Here is a 12509-nt window from a genome sequence, read left to right as displayed (position 1 = left end):
TTAAGACTGATGTGTTCCTTCCTCTGGCAGTCCACTGTATATTCATTATTCCTCACCAACACCACAGTTGGAAGGCCTACCTGGTAGTGGCCCTTTAAAACAGTAATCTTCAACCTTTGTAATCATGAAAGAGTTACCTGGCTTTGCCCTAGAGATTTGGATTCATTAGGTTTAGGGTTTGTTTTGAGAGTCTGTATTTTTAAGAAGCACCCTAGATGATTTTGATGCAGGTGCTTTTAGGCCAGACTTTCAGAAAGAGAGATTACAAGTTTAGGAGCTTTGAAAAGTGATTAATCAGTTATTTAACTTTTTATATTTGAATTTTTAGACAGTGATATTTTGAAACCCAGACTCCAGTAAGGAAGGAAGTGATTGGGGTAATTTATTATTCATGGTAGGACCTATTTAGCCCTCCCCCCAACTCGTTATTCCTTTCTCTTCCATTTTTTGTTGTGCTTGTGTGTCTTTCAACTTTGTGGCTCTCCTACCTCTTTCCTTTTCTCTAATTCTGCCTTTTCCTCTTTCCATTCCCCAACCCACTGCCATATTGGCCATGATATGTAATTAAACTAACTATTTTTGTTTTTCAAATGTGAATAGCTTGTTCTGTATTGCTCAGTGAACTTTCACTCTCCCATTGTGACTTTTTTAGTTCCATCTTGTGCTTGGGGCAAATAGGGAAAACATTTCCTGCTTGATTGAGGGTAGCATTTACAGTCTCTTGAAAACCTTTCTCACTTTGTAAATACACTATTATATTTTGTAATGAGTCTGAGAGGGAGTAATATAATATATAATTTTTGTCATGTGGTGCTTGGATTTGATTTTGAGCCTTTTTTGCGCATTTAATGGCACCACTGATTGCATATTCATAGGCTTTGCCTAACATTATATCCTATCCTGTGGGAGACAGCTAGCTGTTCACTGACTCTTGTATGAGGGGAAGAAGAGTTCCATCAGTTGAATTGGCTGAAAACCATCATTGCTCCCACAAGTTGGCCAAAATATTTTGCTCTTTTACTTAGAAGCTGCTTCATATAGATGTTGGGAATTGAATTAGTAACATCCTTGAGTCAGCTCTAATGATTAGGGCAATTTTCAACCATCTAAGCAATCTTTGTCCCCTAGGGAGAACGCACTAAAGAGAAAGATTTTTTTGTGTCACCTCTATCTTTGTGTCCTGTCAGATGGTATGCTGTAAAAGTAGCTTGATTTATACTACAAGTGTCTTTTCTTGCCGTGGTTCTAGGTACCCCATCCTCTAAAAGAAAAATAATGTATATAAAATTATTAAATGGAAGCTTAATGTTGTAATGAGACAATTCAATATTTTTTTCTTTAAAACTGTGAAATATGCATATAGGAGCATGTATAAAACATGTACAGTTTAAATATAATGTTTACCAATGTCATTACAATCTAGGATAAAAAATACAATGTAGCTATTAACTTAGTGTGCCTACACCTGCCCATGTGTTACCCCTTAACAATAATTACTATTAGTATTTTCGATAATCTTTTCTGTCTAGTTTACCCCTTTAAACTTTATGTAAATGGAATCACTCTGTGTATATTCTGTAGTGACTTGCTTCTTTTGTTCAACACTGTGAGATTAATTTTCATGTAGTAAGAGTATTCCGTACCAGAGGGTGTTCTCTCTTGTTGATGGCATTAGGTTATTTCCAATTTGGAGAACATCCTGGCACATGTTTCCTGGAGCATATTTGCAAGAGTGCTCTAGGACAGTGTCTTTATATTGAGGTATGTGATGACTTTGCAAGATATGGAGGGAATAGATAGTTTGAGAGACTTTAGAGTTCCTCAATATCTTTCCCAGCAACAGGTTCCTACCATTAATCCCTTCTAGATAAACCCCCCCCCCCAAAAAAAAGAAAAAAAATAAGAAAAACCCAGAACTGTTCAGGTAATAATTAAAATTTAACCATGAAATCATAAACTCCTCCATCCATCTCAGAGGGATAAATTTTCAATAAAAATATACTTGTTATGTTTAATAAGTATAAATTTGTAATATTTTTGCTGTTTTAATCAATTATATAGTAATAATAATCATATTGATAAATCATCCCAAAAAGAAAACTTTTTTTATGCTTAGACCCTTATGGACCCAGGAAATAAATTTCCATTTCAGTTTATTTATTTGTGTGTTGTAGAGAAGTAGAAATAATTGGAGACTTTCAAGCATAAAAATACTGCGTTAAGGTAAGATTTTATGAGGGAATTGAAATATAAATACAAATTCTAGAAGAAAAGAATAATATAAAATTCCTTATTGTTAAAAATGAACTTTTAAAAAGTGTTTTTAATGTCAATGACATAAAATACACATGATATTTAAATTTGTTTCAATGCATTTTAAAGATTGATGTAATATTTTCATTTAAAAATTTTAATATTTATACTGTGCCGGGAATTATATCCTTTGTAGCTATTAAGTTTATGAAGAAACATTTTAGATGGCATCTTAAAATATATAAGGGGTTACAAAAATGTTTGACCACTGTTTTAGAGTTTACACCTAGGAGTGGAATTGTTTGGTCCATAGAGTATGTATGTCTTCAAATTTACCAGCTGTTGTCAAACAGTTGTCAAATTGATTGTAGCCATTTGCACTCTGACTAGCAGTGTATGACACTTCTTTTGCTGTACATATTCACTGACCCTTGGTTTTGTTCATAGCATCTCATTTTGTTTTTAATTTGCCTTTCCCTGATTACTAGTAAGGATGGGAATCTTCTAATATATTTTACGAACATATTAAAAAAAAATCCAGCGACCTATGAACATATTAGGAAATGTAATTCAGAGCTGAAAAACACACGACTCTATCCGTTGACATTTCCATTCCTCCTAGTCCCAAGACCAGCCTAGTCACTGTGACTGAAGCCGGTTCTACCACAGAATTCCTTATGTTCAGCCTTCTCCAGTCCTCATCCAGGTCAGGTTCAGATTCTCTTCAGTCTTCCTGTTCATATGGCAAAAATCAGAGATAAGATACCACTTTAAACTCCTTTGATTCATAAAAAGTGAAAACGTAGATCTTAGTTCAGGTTTTTACTTTCATTTCTAGTTCACACTTGTCTCTTTTTTATGAGAAATTTCTCAGTGTGTATGTAAGTAGTGGCAGAGACATTGGAGGGCAAATGGAAGTAGAAGCCATAGAATTTTATAGTTGGAAGGGTTCTTTATAAGCCATATATTTCAGGAGTCTCCTGAATATTTTGATTATATACCTCTTCATCATACATAATTTATTGATTCATTCAATAATTATTTACTGTCTGTTAGGCTTTGTTCTTGATGCTGAGGAATATAGCAGTGAATAAAACAACAAAAAAAAAACTATTCATAAATTATACATATGTACTGTACCCAGTGACTCCTGGGTAACACAAACAGTTTGCCCTCAACTACTGACCTTAAGGTTGGCGGTTTGAAACCACACAGTGGTGACACAGAAGAAAGGCCTGGTGATCTGCTTCTGTAAAGATTACAGGCAAGAAACCCTTGGAGCAGTTATGCTGTGTAACACATGGGGTCTGCATGAGTCAGAATCTTGTTTGGTTTTCATTTACTGCACTAATTAGCTTCTGTATTCTGTATTTAAAATGTATTATAATGTACATAAAGATTAGAGGAAAATTACAGAAAAACTACATTAGTGGTCTTCAAAGTGCTCATGAGATCTACTGGGAAACCTGGTGGTGTAGTGGTTGAGTGCTACGGCTGCTAACCAAAAGGTCGCAGTTCAAATCTGCCAGGCGCTCCTTGGAAACTATGGGGCAGTTCTACTCTGTCCTGTAGGGTCGCTATGAGTCAGAATTGACGGCAACGGGTTTTGTATGATGTACTGAAAAAAAAAAAAGTTAGAACTTAGATTTATCAGCTTTATAAGGAGAAAAAATATATTTCAGGGAGTATTCTTTTCAATATACTGTTCTGAGAAAGGACCCTGTAATTTATTATTTGTAAATATTTTGTTGTGCTTTAGGTGAAGGCTTACAGAGCAAAATCGTTGCCCATTCAATTTGTACACAGAAAGTTCCAAGCCATTGGTCACAGTTCCCTCGATGTGTCAGCACTCTCCGCGTTTCTGCCCTGGGTTTCCTGTTACCTTTTGTCCCGTTTTCATACCCCTTCCTGCCTTCTCGTTTTTTTGCTTTTGGGCAGATTCTGCCCTTTTGGTTTCATATAATTAACTGTTCTAAGGAACTTTTTCCTCTCGGATGTTGTTATTTTTTTTGTAGGCCTTGCTATTGTTTGAGGAGTCCTGGTGTTATGTGCTCTGCTGCTAACCAAAGTTCAGCAGTTCGAACCCACCAGCTGCTCAACAGGAGAAAGATGTGTGGCAGTCAGCTTCCCTAAAGATTTGCAGTATTGGAAACCCTATGGGGGCAGTTCTACTCTGTCTTATAGGGTCTCTGTGAACCGGAATCCACTTTGACCACAGTGGGTTTTATGCTCTTAAGTATTATTGGAGATCCCAAAGTTTTTGTTTATATAGGTTACAGTTACCAATATTTACCAATATTAGAAATTTATGCTCTCAAAAATTATTGGAGAGCCCAAAGAGTTTTTGTTTATACAGATTACAGTTATCAGTATTTGCCAATATTAGAAATTAAAACAAAAATTTAAAATATTAATACATTAATCTATTTAAAAAATAATGAACCCACATGTTAACATGATTATTTTATAAAAGCTAGTTTTCCAAAGCAAAAACTGTATTGAGAAGAGTGTAAATCTTTAATATGTTGCTTAAGAGAAGACAGCTAGATTCTCATATCTCTTTCTGCATTAAATCTGTTGCAATATGTTGTTTTGTTTGAAGAATATGAAGAAAACTTGGCCTCACACAGATGTCTTATTGGAAAGTGAGTCATATTCTAATAGCCATTTCAGATAATTGTGAATATTATTTTTTGACACTACACCAAAATTTTTAAAAACCTGATTTCTTAAAGGCTGTCGCAACGGGAATCTGAAACTATGTCAATGAACTTTTCATCCTCTGTAGCATTAAAATCCATTGGTCTGTCTTGCACTTTGAATAGATTGATCTCTTACTGAAGCAAGATTTTGTAACATCATGCTCAGGTTAATTTGCCTATTCCACATGTCGACTTAACATACGAAACTATCACATTTTGTAGCATCATACTTGTCAGAAAGTTCTTAAGTATTGAAAAGCTGTCAGGCTTAAAGTGGTAGATATAAGTTTTCCAAAATTCTAATTTTCAGTTGAATGCCCATATATTGTCATTAGTGACAAATACCGTCAGTTGTTTTCCTTGAAGTGATAGACTCACTTGTTCATTTTGGGAAAAATATCCAATTCTGAATAATAATTAGTTTTTTCAAGAAAAAAATGATGTCCCACTGAAGAAGCAGTTAGTTTAGCTTGAAACTTAAACACTAGCATAAATTGCTTTTCCTCAAGACATTCTATTTCAGAGTGGATAAAAAAAAAGTTTCAGAGTGGATAGGAAGTGCTACATACGTACTTCCCATTTCATCATTCAGGATATTAAAAAGATATGTACTTAATGTTTGAAATTGAACAAAATAAATAGCTTTTATTCAAGAATATTCTTTAAGTAGAATTGCCTTTTTTTTTCTTCTTCAAATGTGAGTGCCTAGTGCTAAAGAATACACTGACCAGTATGGTTTGGTGTTCTGCCCTGATTTGTGCTCAGGCCCCAGCAGTTTCATCCACTTTTGCTTTTGCATCGTCAGTGCAAATGTCAACTCAGTGAAAAAGGGTAAATAATATCTTAGTCACGGTGATCTCATGGGGTCTCCATGAGTCAGAATCAACTCAGTGGCAATGAGCTTGGTTTTGGTTCAATATCTTAGCGTTATTATTATGAAAACAGGTTTGACTTCATGAACTGCCTGAAAGGATTCAGGGCCCTCTGTGGGTCTGAGAACAATAAGGACAATGAAACATTGGAAATAATCAAAATGTTCAAAAAATAGGGATTGGTAGTACACATGGTGTACATAACATATCCACCCAATGATGTTGTAGCAATATATTTTTATTAAGATAGAGATAAAACCAAAATATACTTGAAGAATTGAGTCTTGAAACAGGATATATTTGATTCTACTTTTTAAAATTGTGGTAAATATAAAGGTAACAGAACATTTGCCATTTCTTCAGTCCTCTCATGTACAGTTCAGTGACATCATGTTCACCATGTTGTTCAACCACCACCATTAACTGTTGATTCCATTTTTGTTAAATCAAACATATTCCTTTAAAGATTGTTTGGAAGCTTACCAAAGTGTTAACAGTAATTGTCTCTCAATGAGTGGGTTTGCTTTGGAATATAAGGGGGGGAGGGGAGAGAGAGAGAGAGAGAGAGAGTGTGTGTGTGTGTGTGTGTGTGTGTGTGTGTAGAGTGGGAATTTTAAAATCAACGTGTCTATTTTCCTTCTTTTCAATAAGAAATTAAGATTAAACAATTTTTTTTTTAACTAACTGTATGGTAATAGACATACCTGGTGGCACAGTGGTTTAAGTGCTCAGTTGGTAACCAAAAGGTCAGCAGTTCAAACCCACCAGCTGCTTCACGGGAGAAAGATGTGGCAGTCTGCTTCTGTAAAGATTGCAGCCTTGGAAACCATATGGGGTTGCTCTGAGTCAGAATCAACTTGAGGGCAGTGGGTTTTTCTTTTTTTTTTTAACGGTGGTGCAGTGGTTAAGAGCTCAGCTGCTAACCGAAAAATACTGGCAGTTCAAACCTGTCAGCCACTTCTTGGAAGCTGTATGGAGCAGTTCTACTCTGTCCTATAGAGTTCCTATGAGTAGGAATCCACTTGCCAGCAGCAGGTTTGGTTTTGGGTTTATAGCACGGCACCGTATAATTCAATATTCTAGTATGCCTAAGTTGCTAAGTTAGTTACTGCATGTAGCAGGTTAATAAGGCATTTAGGAAAGTTTTCTTAAACTATATGTTAAATATAAGCTTATACAGTATTTTTCTATTTTTGGTACCTCTCTAATGAGGAAATCAAACAAGAAAGTGAAAGTGTTGGTTCTAAGCCTCAATAGTTCCATTTAGTTGATGACCGTGATTAAGGAGGGGGAAATTGAAAGACAGAAGAAGGCAGTTAATTGTTGCTCTATTAATCTAAGATTTCTATAAGTAACTGAGTTTAATTTTCTCAGTAAAAGACATTGACAATGGTATCAATCATTTTTATACTCTTTATAGTAATAAGTAGAATGTGCCCTCAAACTAAAAAAAACTAACTTCTCTCAATTCTTTATTAGGCATTTTCTGATTTACATTTTTCCATTGTGATCTTCATTCTCACCGGGTGAACTTTGAGTTGCTGTGTACTACTTAGCTTCAGACTGAATTAAAGTAAAGCATTTCTAAAACTAACGTAGCCAGTGATTTTCTTCAGGCAGTTGAGAACACATCCATTGTGATGGAACCCCCCCGCTGTGTCAGCGGTGGTGGTGCAGCCAGCACCGTTTTAGGCAGATTAGAAGGAGACTGTTGCGTTTAGACCCCAGGCTTCCTGTTAAGACCTCTACATATGGATTCCTAAGGTGGGGTATCTCTGCAGAAGATCAGAACCCTAAAGTGCGACATCATTGAAGATAGCCTGCTTTGTGTATCTTAGATGTTTCTCTTGGTTGGTGTCGAAGCCTGATAATCATGACTTGTCTTTAGTTAAGGTTTAATATTTTTCTAAGTAATAAATTCAAGGGACTGTTTAATAATTAAAATTTCTCTCCAGATATTGTTGTGTTTATTAAAAAATTTATACCTCAAAGAAAATTATTAAAGCATGCTGGAACAATATATACAGTATAATCTCATTTATATGTATAAAGTTTAAAAATATACCACAGAAAGCATACATACGTTTGTATTGAAAGTATAAAGAAAGATAATGTGAAGATTTTAGGATTTAAATTAGATTAATTAGAATTAATGTTGTGTGTGTTTTAGTTGGAGGGGCAATTTAAAGCAATTTGTATTTAAAAACAGAAGTTTTTTTTGTGTGTAAATCAGTTTATTTACAGTTGTTCTGAGACTTTTTCCATTAAGTATGGAAGCCAGAGGGTGCAGAAAGGGAGCTAATGTGCAAGAAAATGAGCGAAATTCCTTTTCCCTCAGGGTTCAGGGAACACTTATTTCTTATTCTCTAGCTATAGGGGAGAATTAAACTAAAATATTTATAAGTAAGACCATAAATATACTAAAGATATTCTAGGAAAGTGCTAACAATTAATTCTAAGACTTCAAAAGCAGGAGCTAGATCCTTCTGTTTGAAAAATGGAATTGTTTTTTCAAGCCACTCATTTAAAAACTGATAATTATTTTAGGAGCGTGGTACCATGCTTAAAGCTGTTCATTAGGTGCATTTTAATTTATGTTTAAGGAAGAGAATGGTCACAGGAAGTCCGAGATGGGCTTATGGGCAGTAAGATGAGTCATTTTAGACGTTGACCTAGAGAGGAGTAACACTGAAGCCTTTCGAAATTGTAGTTGTGGTAGTTTATAGCTTAGGTGAGAAGTGATGGAGAAGAGGTTGCTGTCTGCTTAACTTATTATAGAATATGAGGCATATGAGTGACAAATTGAGATCTTTCTTAAGGATTATTAGCTTGGGAGGCAGCTAAAACCAAGAGGCAGCTAGGCACGAAGAAAAGTGACCACGTCCGTTTTAATTGTAATTATTTGGAAGTTCAGTTAAAATGACATGTAGCCGGCAGGATTCACCTATTGAGAATAGAGTTCTATTTGGTTTGTGTATGGTTAATAGGTGAACATACATGTGTAAGTAATGTCAGCCAAGTTTTGATATATAGGGAAGTGTGAACCAAGGGAGTAGAGATAGTTTTGTTGGGGGAGGGCACTGACAAGAAGCCATGGTAAAAATGGCCAAAGAGTGAGTAGGAGTTCTGTTCTGTGGAGAATCAGCTGCGTGAAAGTTGTTATTTATTTTTTGGTGGTAGTTATCTTTTTTGATAGGTAAGGGCAGTGGTGGGGAGGAGGCCATATATCTAGGTGGTCAAGTATTACTCATCTAACCAGCTGGGTAAAGTAGCTTGAGCCCTTTTTCTATTGTTCAGACACTTGATTTTTACTCGGTCACGGTGGTTTTCAAGTCTTAATTTGTGTGGCATTTACTCCTTAGAATATTCCTTCAGAAGATGATACTAATGAGTCTTGGTGTATGTACTGAAACTTAGATCCCAGCCCTAGAATACCTTTTTATTGGCTCTGTTTTCATAAACACTCCCCACCATTCATATGCTATGTTTCTGACACTGTATTTTGATATATTTTCATGTAAACTATTGGACTATTTATAAAACAAGACATAAAGACGTAGCAGAGAAGGCAGGAAACACTTGACATTTGTGTGCCATATCTTATTTGCTGCTTCCTGTCAGTTAAACCACGGTGAGAGGAACAGAGACACAGATGTACAATTGCTGCTTTAATTTCCCATCAGGGAGACCGGTTAAGTATAAAGTTTGTTTCATTAAACTTTTGTTCCTTGTTGATTCTAGGAATGTTGTAGATCTGTTTTATATTATATGGATTACCTGGTGGCAATTACATGTTTAGTATAAGACCTATTAGGAAAATATAACCTTTAAATAATTCCAAATGTGTTTACTTCTGTGAAATTTTTATAGGCAACAAAAGATCGACATTCAAGTTTGTATGTATGGTATAAATTTAATATGATTGACAACCTAATTTTTGATCTCGAAATTTTAGTATCAGCACATTAGTTTGTTTTCGTATCTTGCTATATTAGGATTCCTTAAAACTTTCAAAGCATCTTAAGGTTTGCAAAGTAAATCCTTTTTCAGTATGTACAATTTACAAATCATAAAATGGAGGGTTATAGAGGTTGACTTATCCAAGAAAATACAGTTAGTAAATGGCAGAATTAGGATTTGAGTTCAGGCCTTTTATGGCTAGATCCTGTACTCTTTTAGGAAAAAGTTTGTTTTCCTTAAATTACTATTACTCTTCCACCTATTGTTCAGCAATTTAAGCTTTTAAGATTACCTCTGCTTATTCTACTCGACTCGACAGCACTGGGGTTGGTTATTCTACCTGGAATTTTTTTTTTTTCCCCACTTTCCCTTCAAATTCTCTTAACTTGAAAAAAAAAAAAAATGCTATTTATCCTTAAAGAAACAGCCCACATGTTACATTCTTGTGACGTTTTCTCAGTTTGTCACAGGTATTTATGCCTTTTTTCTCTATTCTCTCATCACTGGGTTGACTTATTTACAATATTTTGTAGTTGTCTGTTTACATACATTTTTCTTTTTTTAAGCAATAGAACTACTTCAGGACAAGGACCATGTCTTATTTATCTTTTTTTTTTTGTATACCTAGTACCTACCATATTACAGATTTAATAAGTAGTCGTTGGAGGAGTAAATGTATGCGTGATATTTCTTTTCTTCATCCTGGCATCAAGAAATTGGTTAAAGAAGTATGATGTGGCTCTTTTCTACAGTTTGTCTTTATGGTTTATTGTAAGAAATAATGTTAGTGTGAGGGTTCTTTCCTGCTTCAGTATCTCCCCCCTCCATTGTTTTTACTATTTATAGAAATAAAATATCCTAACAAGTTTATTTGTTTCTGTCTTAGTTACAATTATTTATTGGTCCACTAAAAATGTAAATGAGAATACCTTAGTTATCTTAGATTGCTGAGCCTCAAAAATCATTTACTTTTGGCTTTAGATTAACTGGAGAAAATATCTAGCTCTTCATTATAGTTCTGATTTCTCTGTTAACTGAGTAGAAGGAATAATTTCCTTCACTATTTTTTGCTTCTCCCTATCTGTTCTTGTCTCTTTAAGCTTTATGTGATTTTTGTGTTACGAATTATAGTCTTATTGTCAACAGAGCAAGATTTTTTGAGTAGGACTTCAGCTTAGGCCTACCTATTCTAGAAATGTGTTACAAAGTTTGTATATTAACAGTTTTTCTAGTTGAAAATTACTTATATTTTTCATAAGCTACTAAATATAAATAAAATAAGGTACTTCAGAATAAATCAAATTTAAATGATCAAATTTTAAAAATTAAGTCAAATCTAGGGATTCAAATCCACTTCTAAAAATTTAAAGGAAAAATTATAAAGCTGTAGGATTTATTTATGAATTTCATTTTTACAGTGTTTGAGAAGAACCAACAAAGTAGTTCCTTTGTTTACTGAAACCTGATTTAGGCTGAACAGGTAGAAAATATTTACAGAGTCGTTGCGTGTCCTTTTCTATGTGGGAGCTTCCCTTACCGGCAGTATTTGTTGGTGGTGTTGGTGTATTTCTGTGTTTGAATCAGAAAATCCACTGAGCACATATGTCACTTTGAGGATAGTGAAGCCCTAGCTTGCTACTGGTTCGTTCTGGCAAGCAAGTAAAAAAAAAAAAAAAAAGCAAGTACATCATGTAAAATTCTGTAAAATGCTAAAACAGGTAAATGAAAACGTGAATCTTTACCATTTAATAATTTTAATAAGTAAATTTTCTTTACTAAAAAAAGGAAGTGTGCTTTGACTTTCAGCACAATGTACTCTTATTGTTCTTCTAAACTGTTAGTTAATATAGAACATACAAAAAACTTCTGTGATAAGTCTTTGTTCTCAAGTGTCTTATAATCTCAAGAGATAGGACACAGTGAGTAATAATTGAATAACATGGGGCAATGCCTTTGTACCCACTTCTGCTAAAGCACATGTAATATTATGATTTGCATTTGTCTTAGCTGATAGACTGATCGCCCATAGGGTAAGACCATGTGTTAGTCACTTGTTCTGTTTTTCTACCTCATCCATCAATGCCTGGCAGATAGGTCCCTAATGAGTGCTTGTCGAATAAGTAACATAGATAGTACTGATGATTTGGGAAGATCATTCAGTACACCTACTCCTCACTTACTGACTATGTTGTTATCTGACATTTTGCATTTATATCAATAGTAAAAAATCTACTGTCTTGACTATTTTGTGCGTAAACAATGTCACCTGGCAGTAACAAACACCAAGGTGTGAGAGTAATGCTGACTGTGATGGTTAAAGTTACGTGTTAATGTAGCTAGGCCATGATTCTCAGTGGTTTGGCAGTTAAGTAATGATGTAATTTGGCAGTTATGTAATATAGTTATCTTCCATTTTGTGATCTGCTGTGGTCATCCTCCATTTTTGGATAGTGCCAATTTTCACATGGTGACCTGGTCTTTGGAACCTAATCATGTTGATAAGTGAGGAGTGGGTGTATATAGGAAAGGAAAACATAGGAAGAATTTTCTCTTCTTCCCTGAGGTGCTTATATTTGTAAAGGGAATGCTTTCGTTTTATCCCAAAACACATTTTTTTTGTTGTCATTGATGAATTTCAATTTGTTCAAAGTCAAAAAATGGCAAGTGAAATGCAGGCCCTGATGTACCTCTAGATGAATGAGCTTCGTCTTTGGATTTAGCT

At 34.7% G+C, this 12509-nt stretch overlaps 1 protein-coding gene across 6 annotated transcripts in view; it reads left to right on the top strand.

Moving 5' to 3' along the window:
• The window catches only part of ELF1 (E74 like ETS transcription factor 1), a 128340-nt gene that overhangs the window by 38903 nt on the left and 76928 nt on the right, over positions 1–12509 (top strand). The window contains exon 1 of one of the 6 annotated variants that reach the window (XM_064270061.1): positions 6971–9518. The exons of the other annotated variants lie outside the window; for them this stretch is intronic. The gene's annotated coding sequence lies outside the window, so the exon portion shown is untranslated. Of the gene's footprint in view, positions 1–6970; positions 9519–12509 lie in introns of those variants that run through there. 6 annotated transcript variants of the gene reach the window in all.

Source organism: Loxodonta africana, chromosome 17 (assembly GCF_030014295.1).
Source record: "Loxodonta africana isolate mLoxAfr1 chromosome 17, mLoxAfr1.hap2, whole genome shotgun sequence".
Taxonomy (NCBI): domain Eukaryota; kingdom Metazoa; phylum Chordata; class Mammalia; order Proboscidea; family Elephantidae; genus Loxodonta; species Loxodonta africana.
This window is presented reverse-complemented; position numbering and strand designations above follow the sequence as displayed.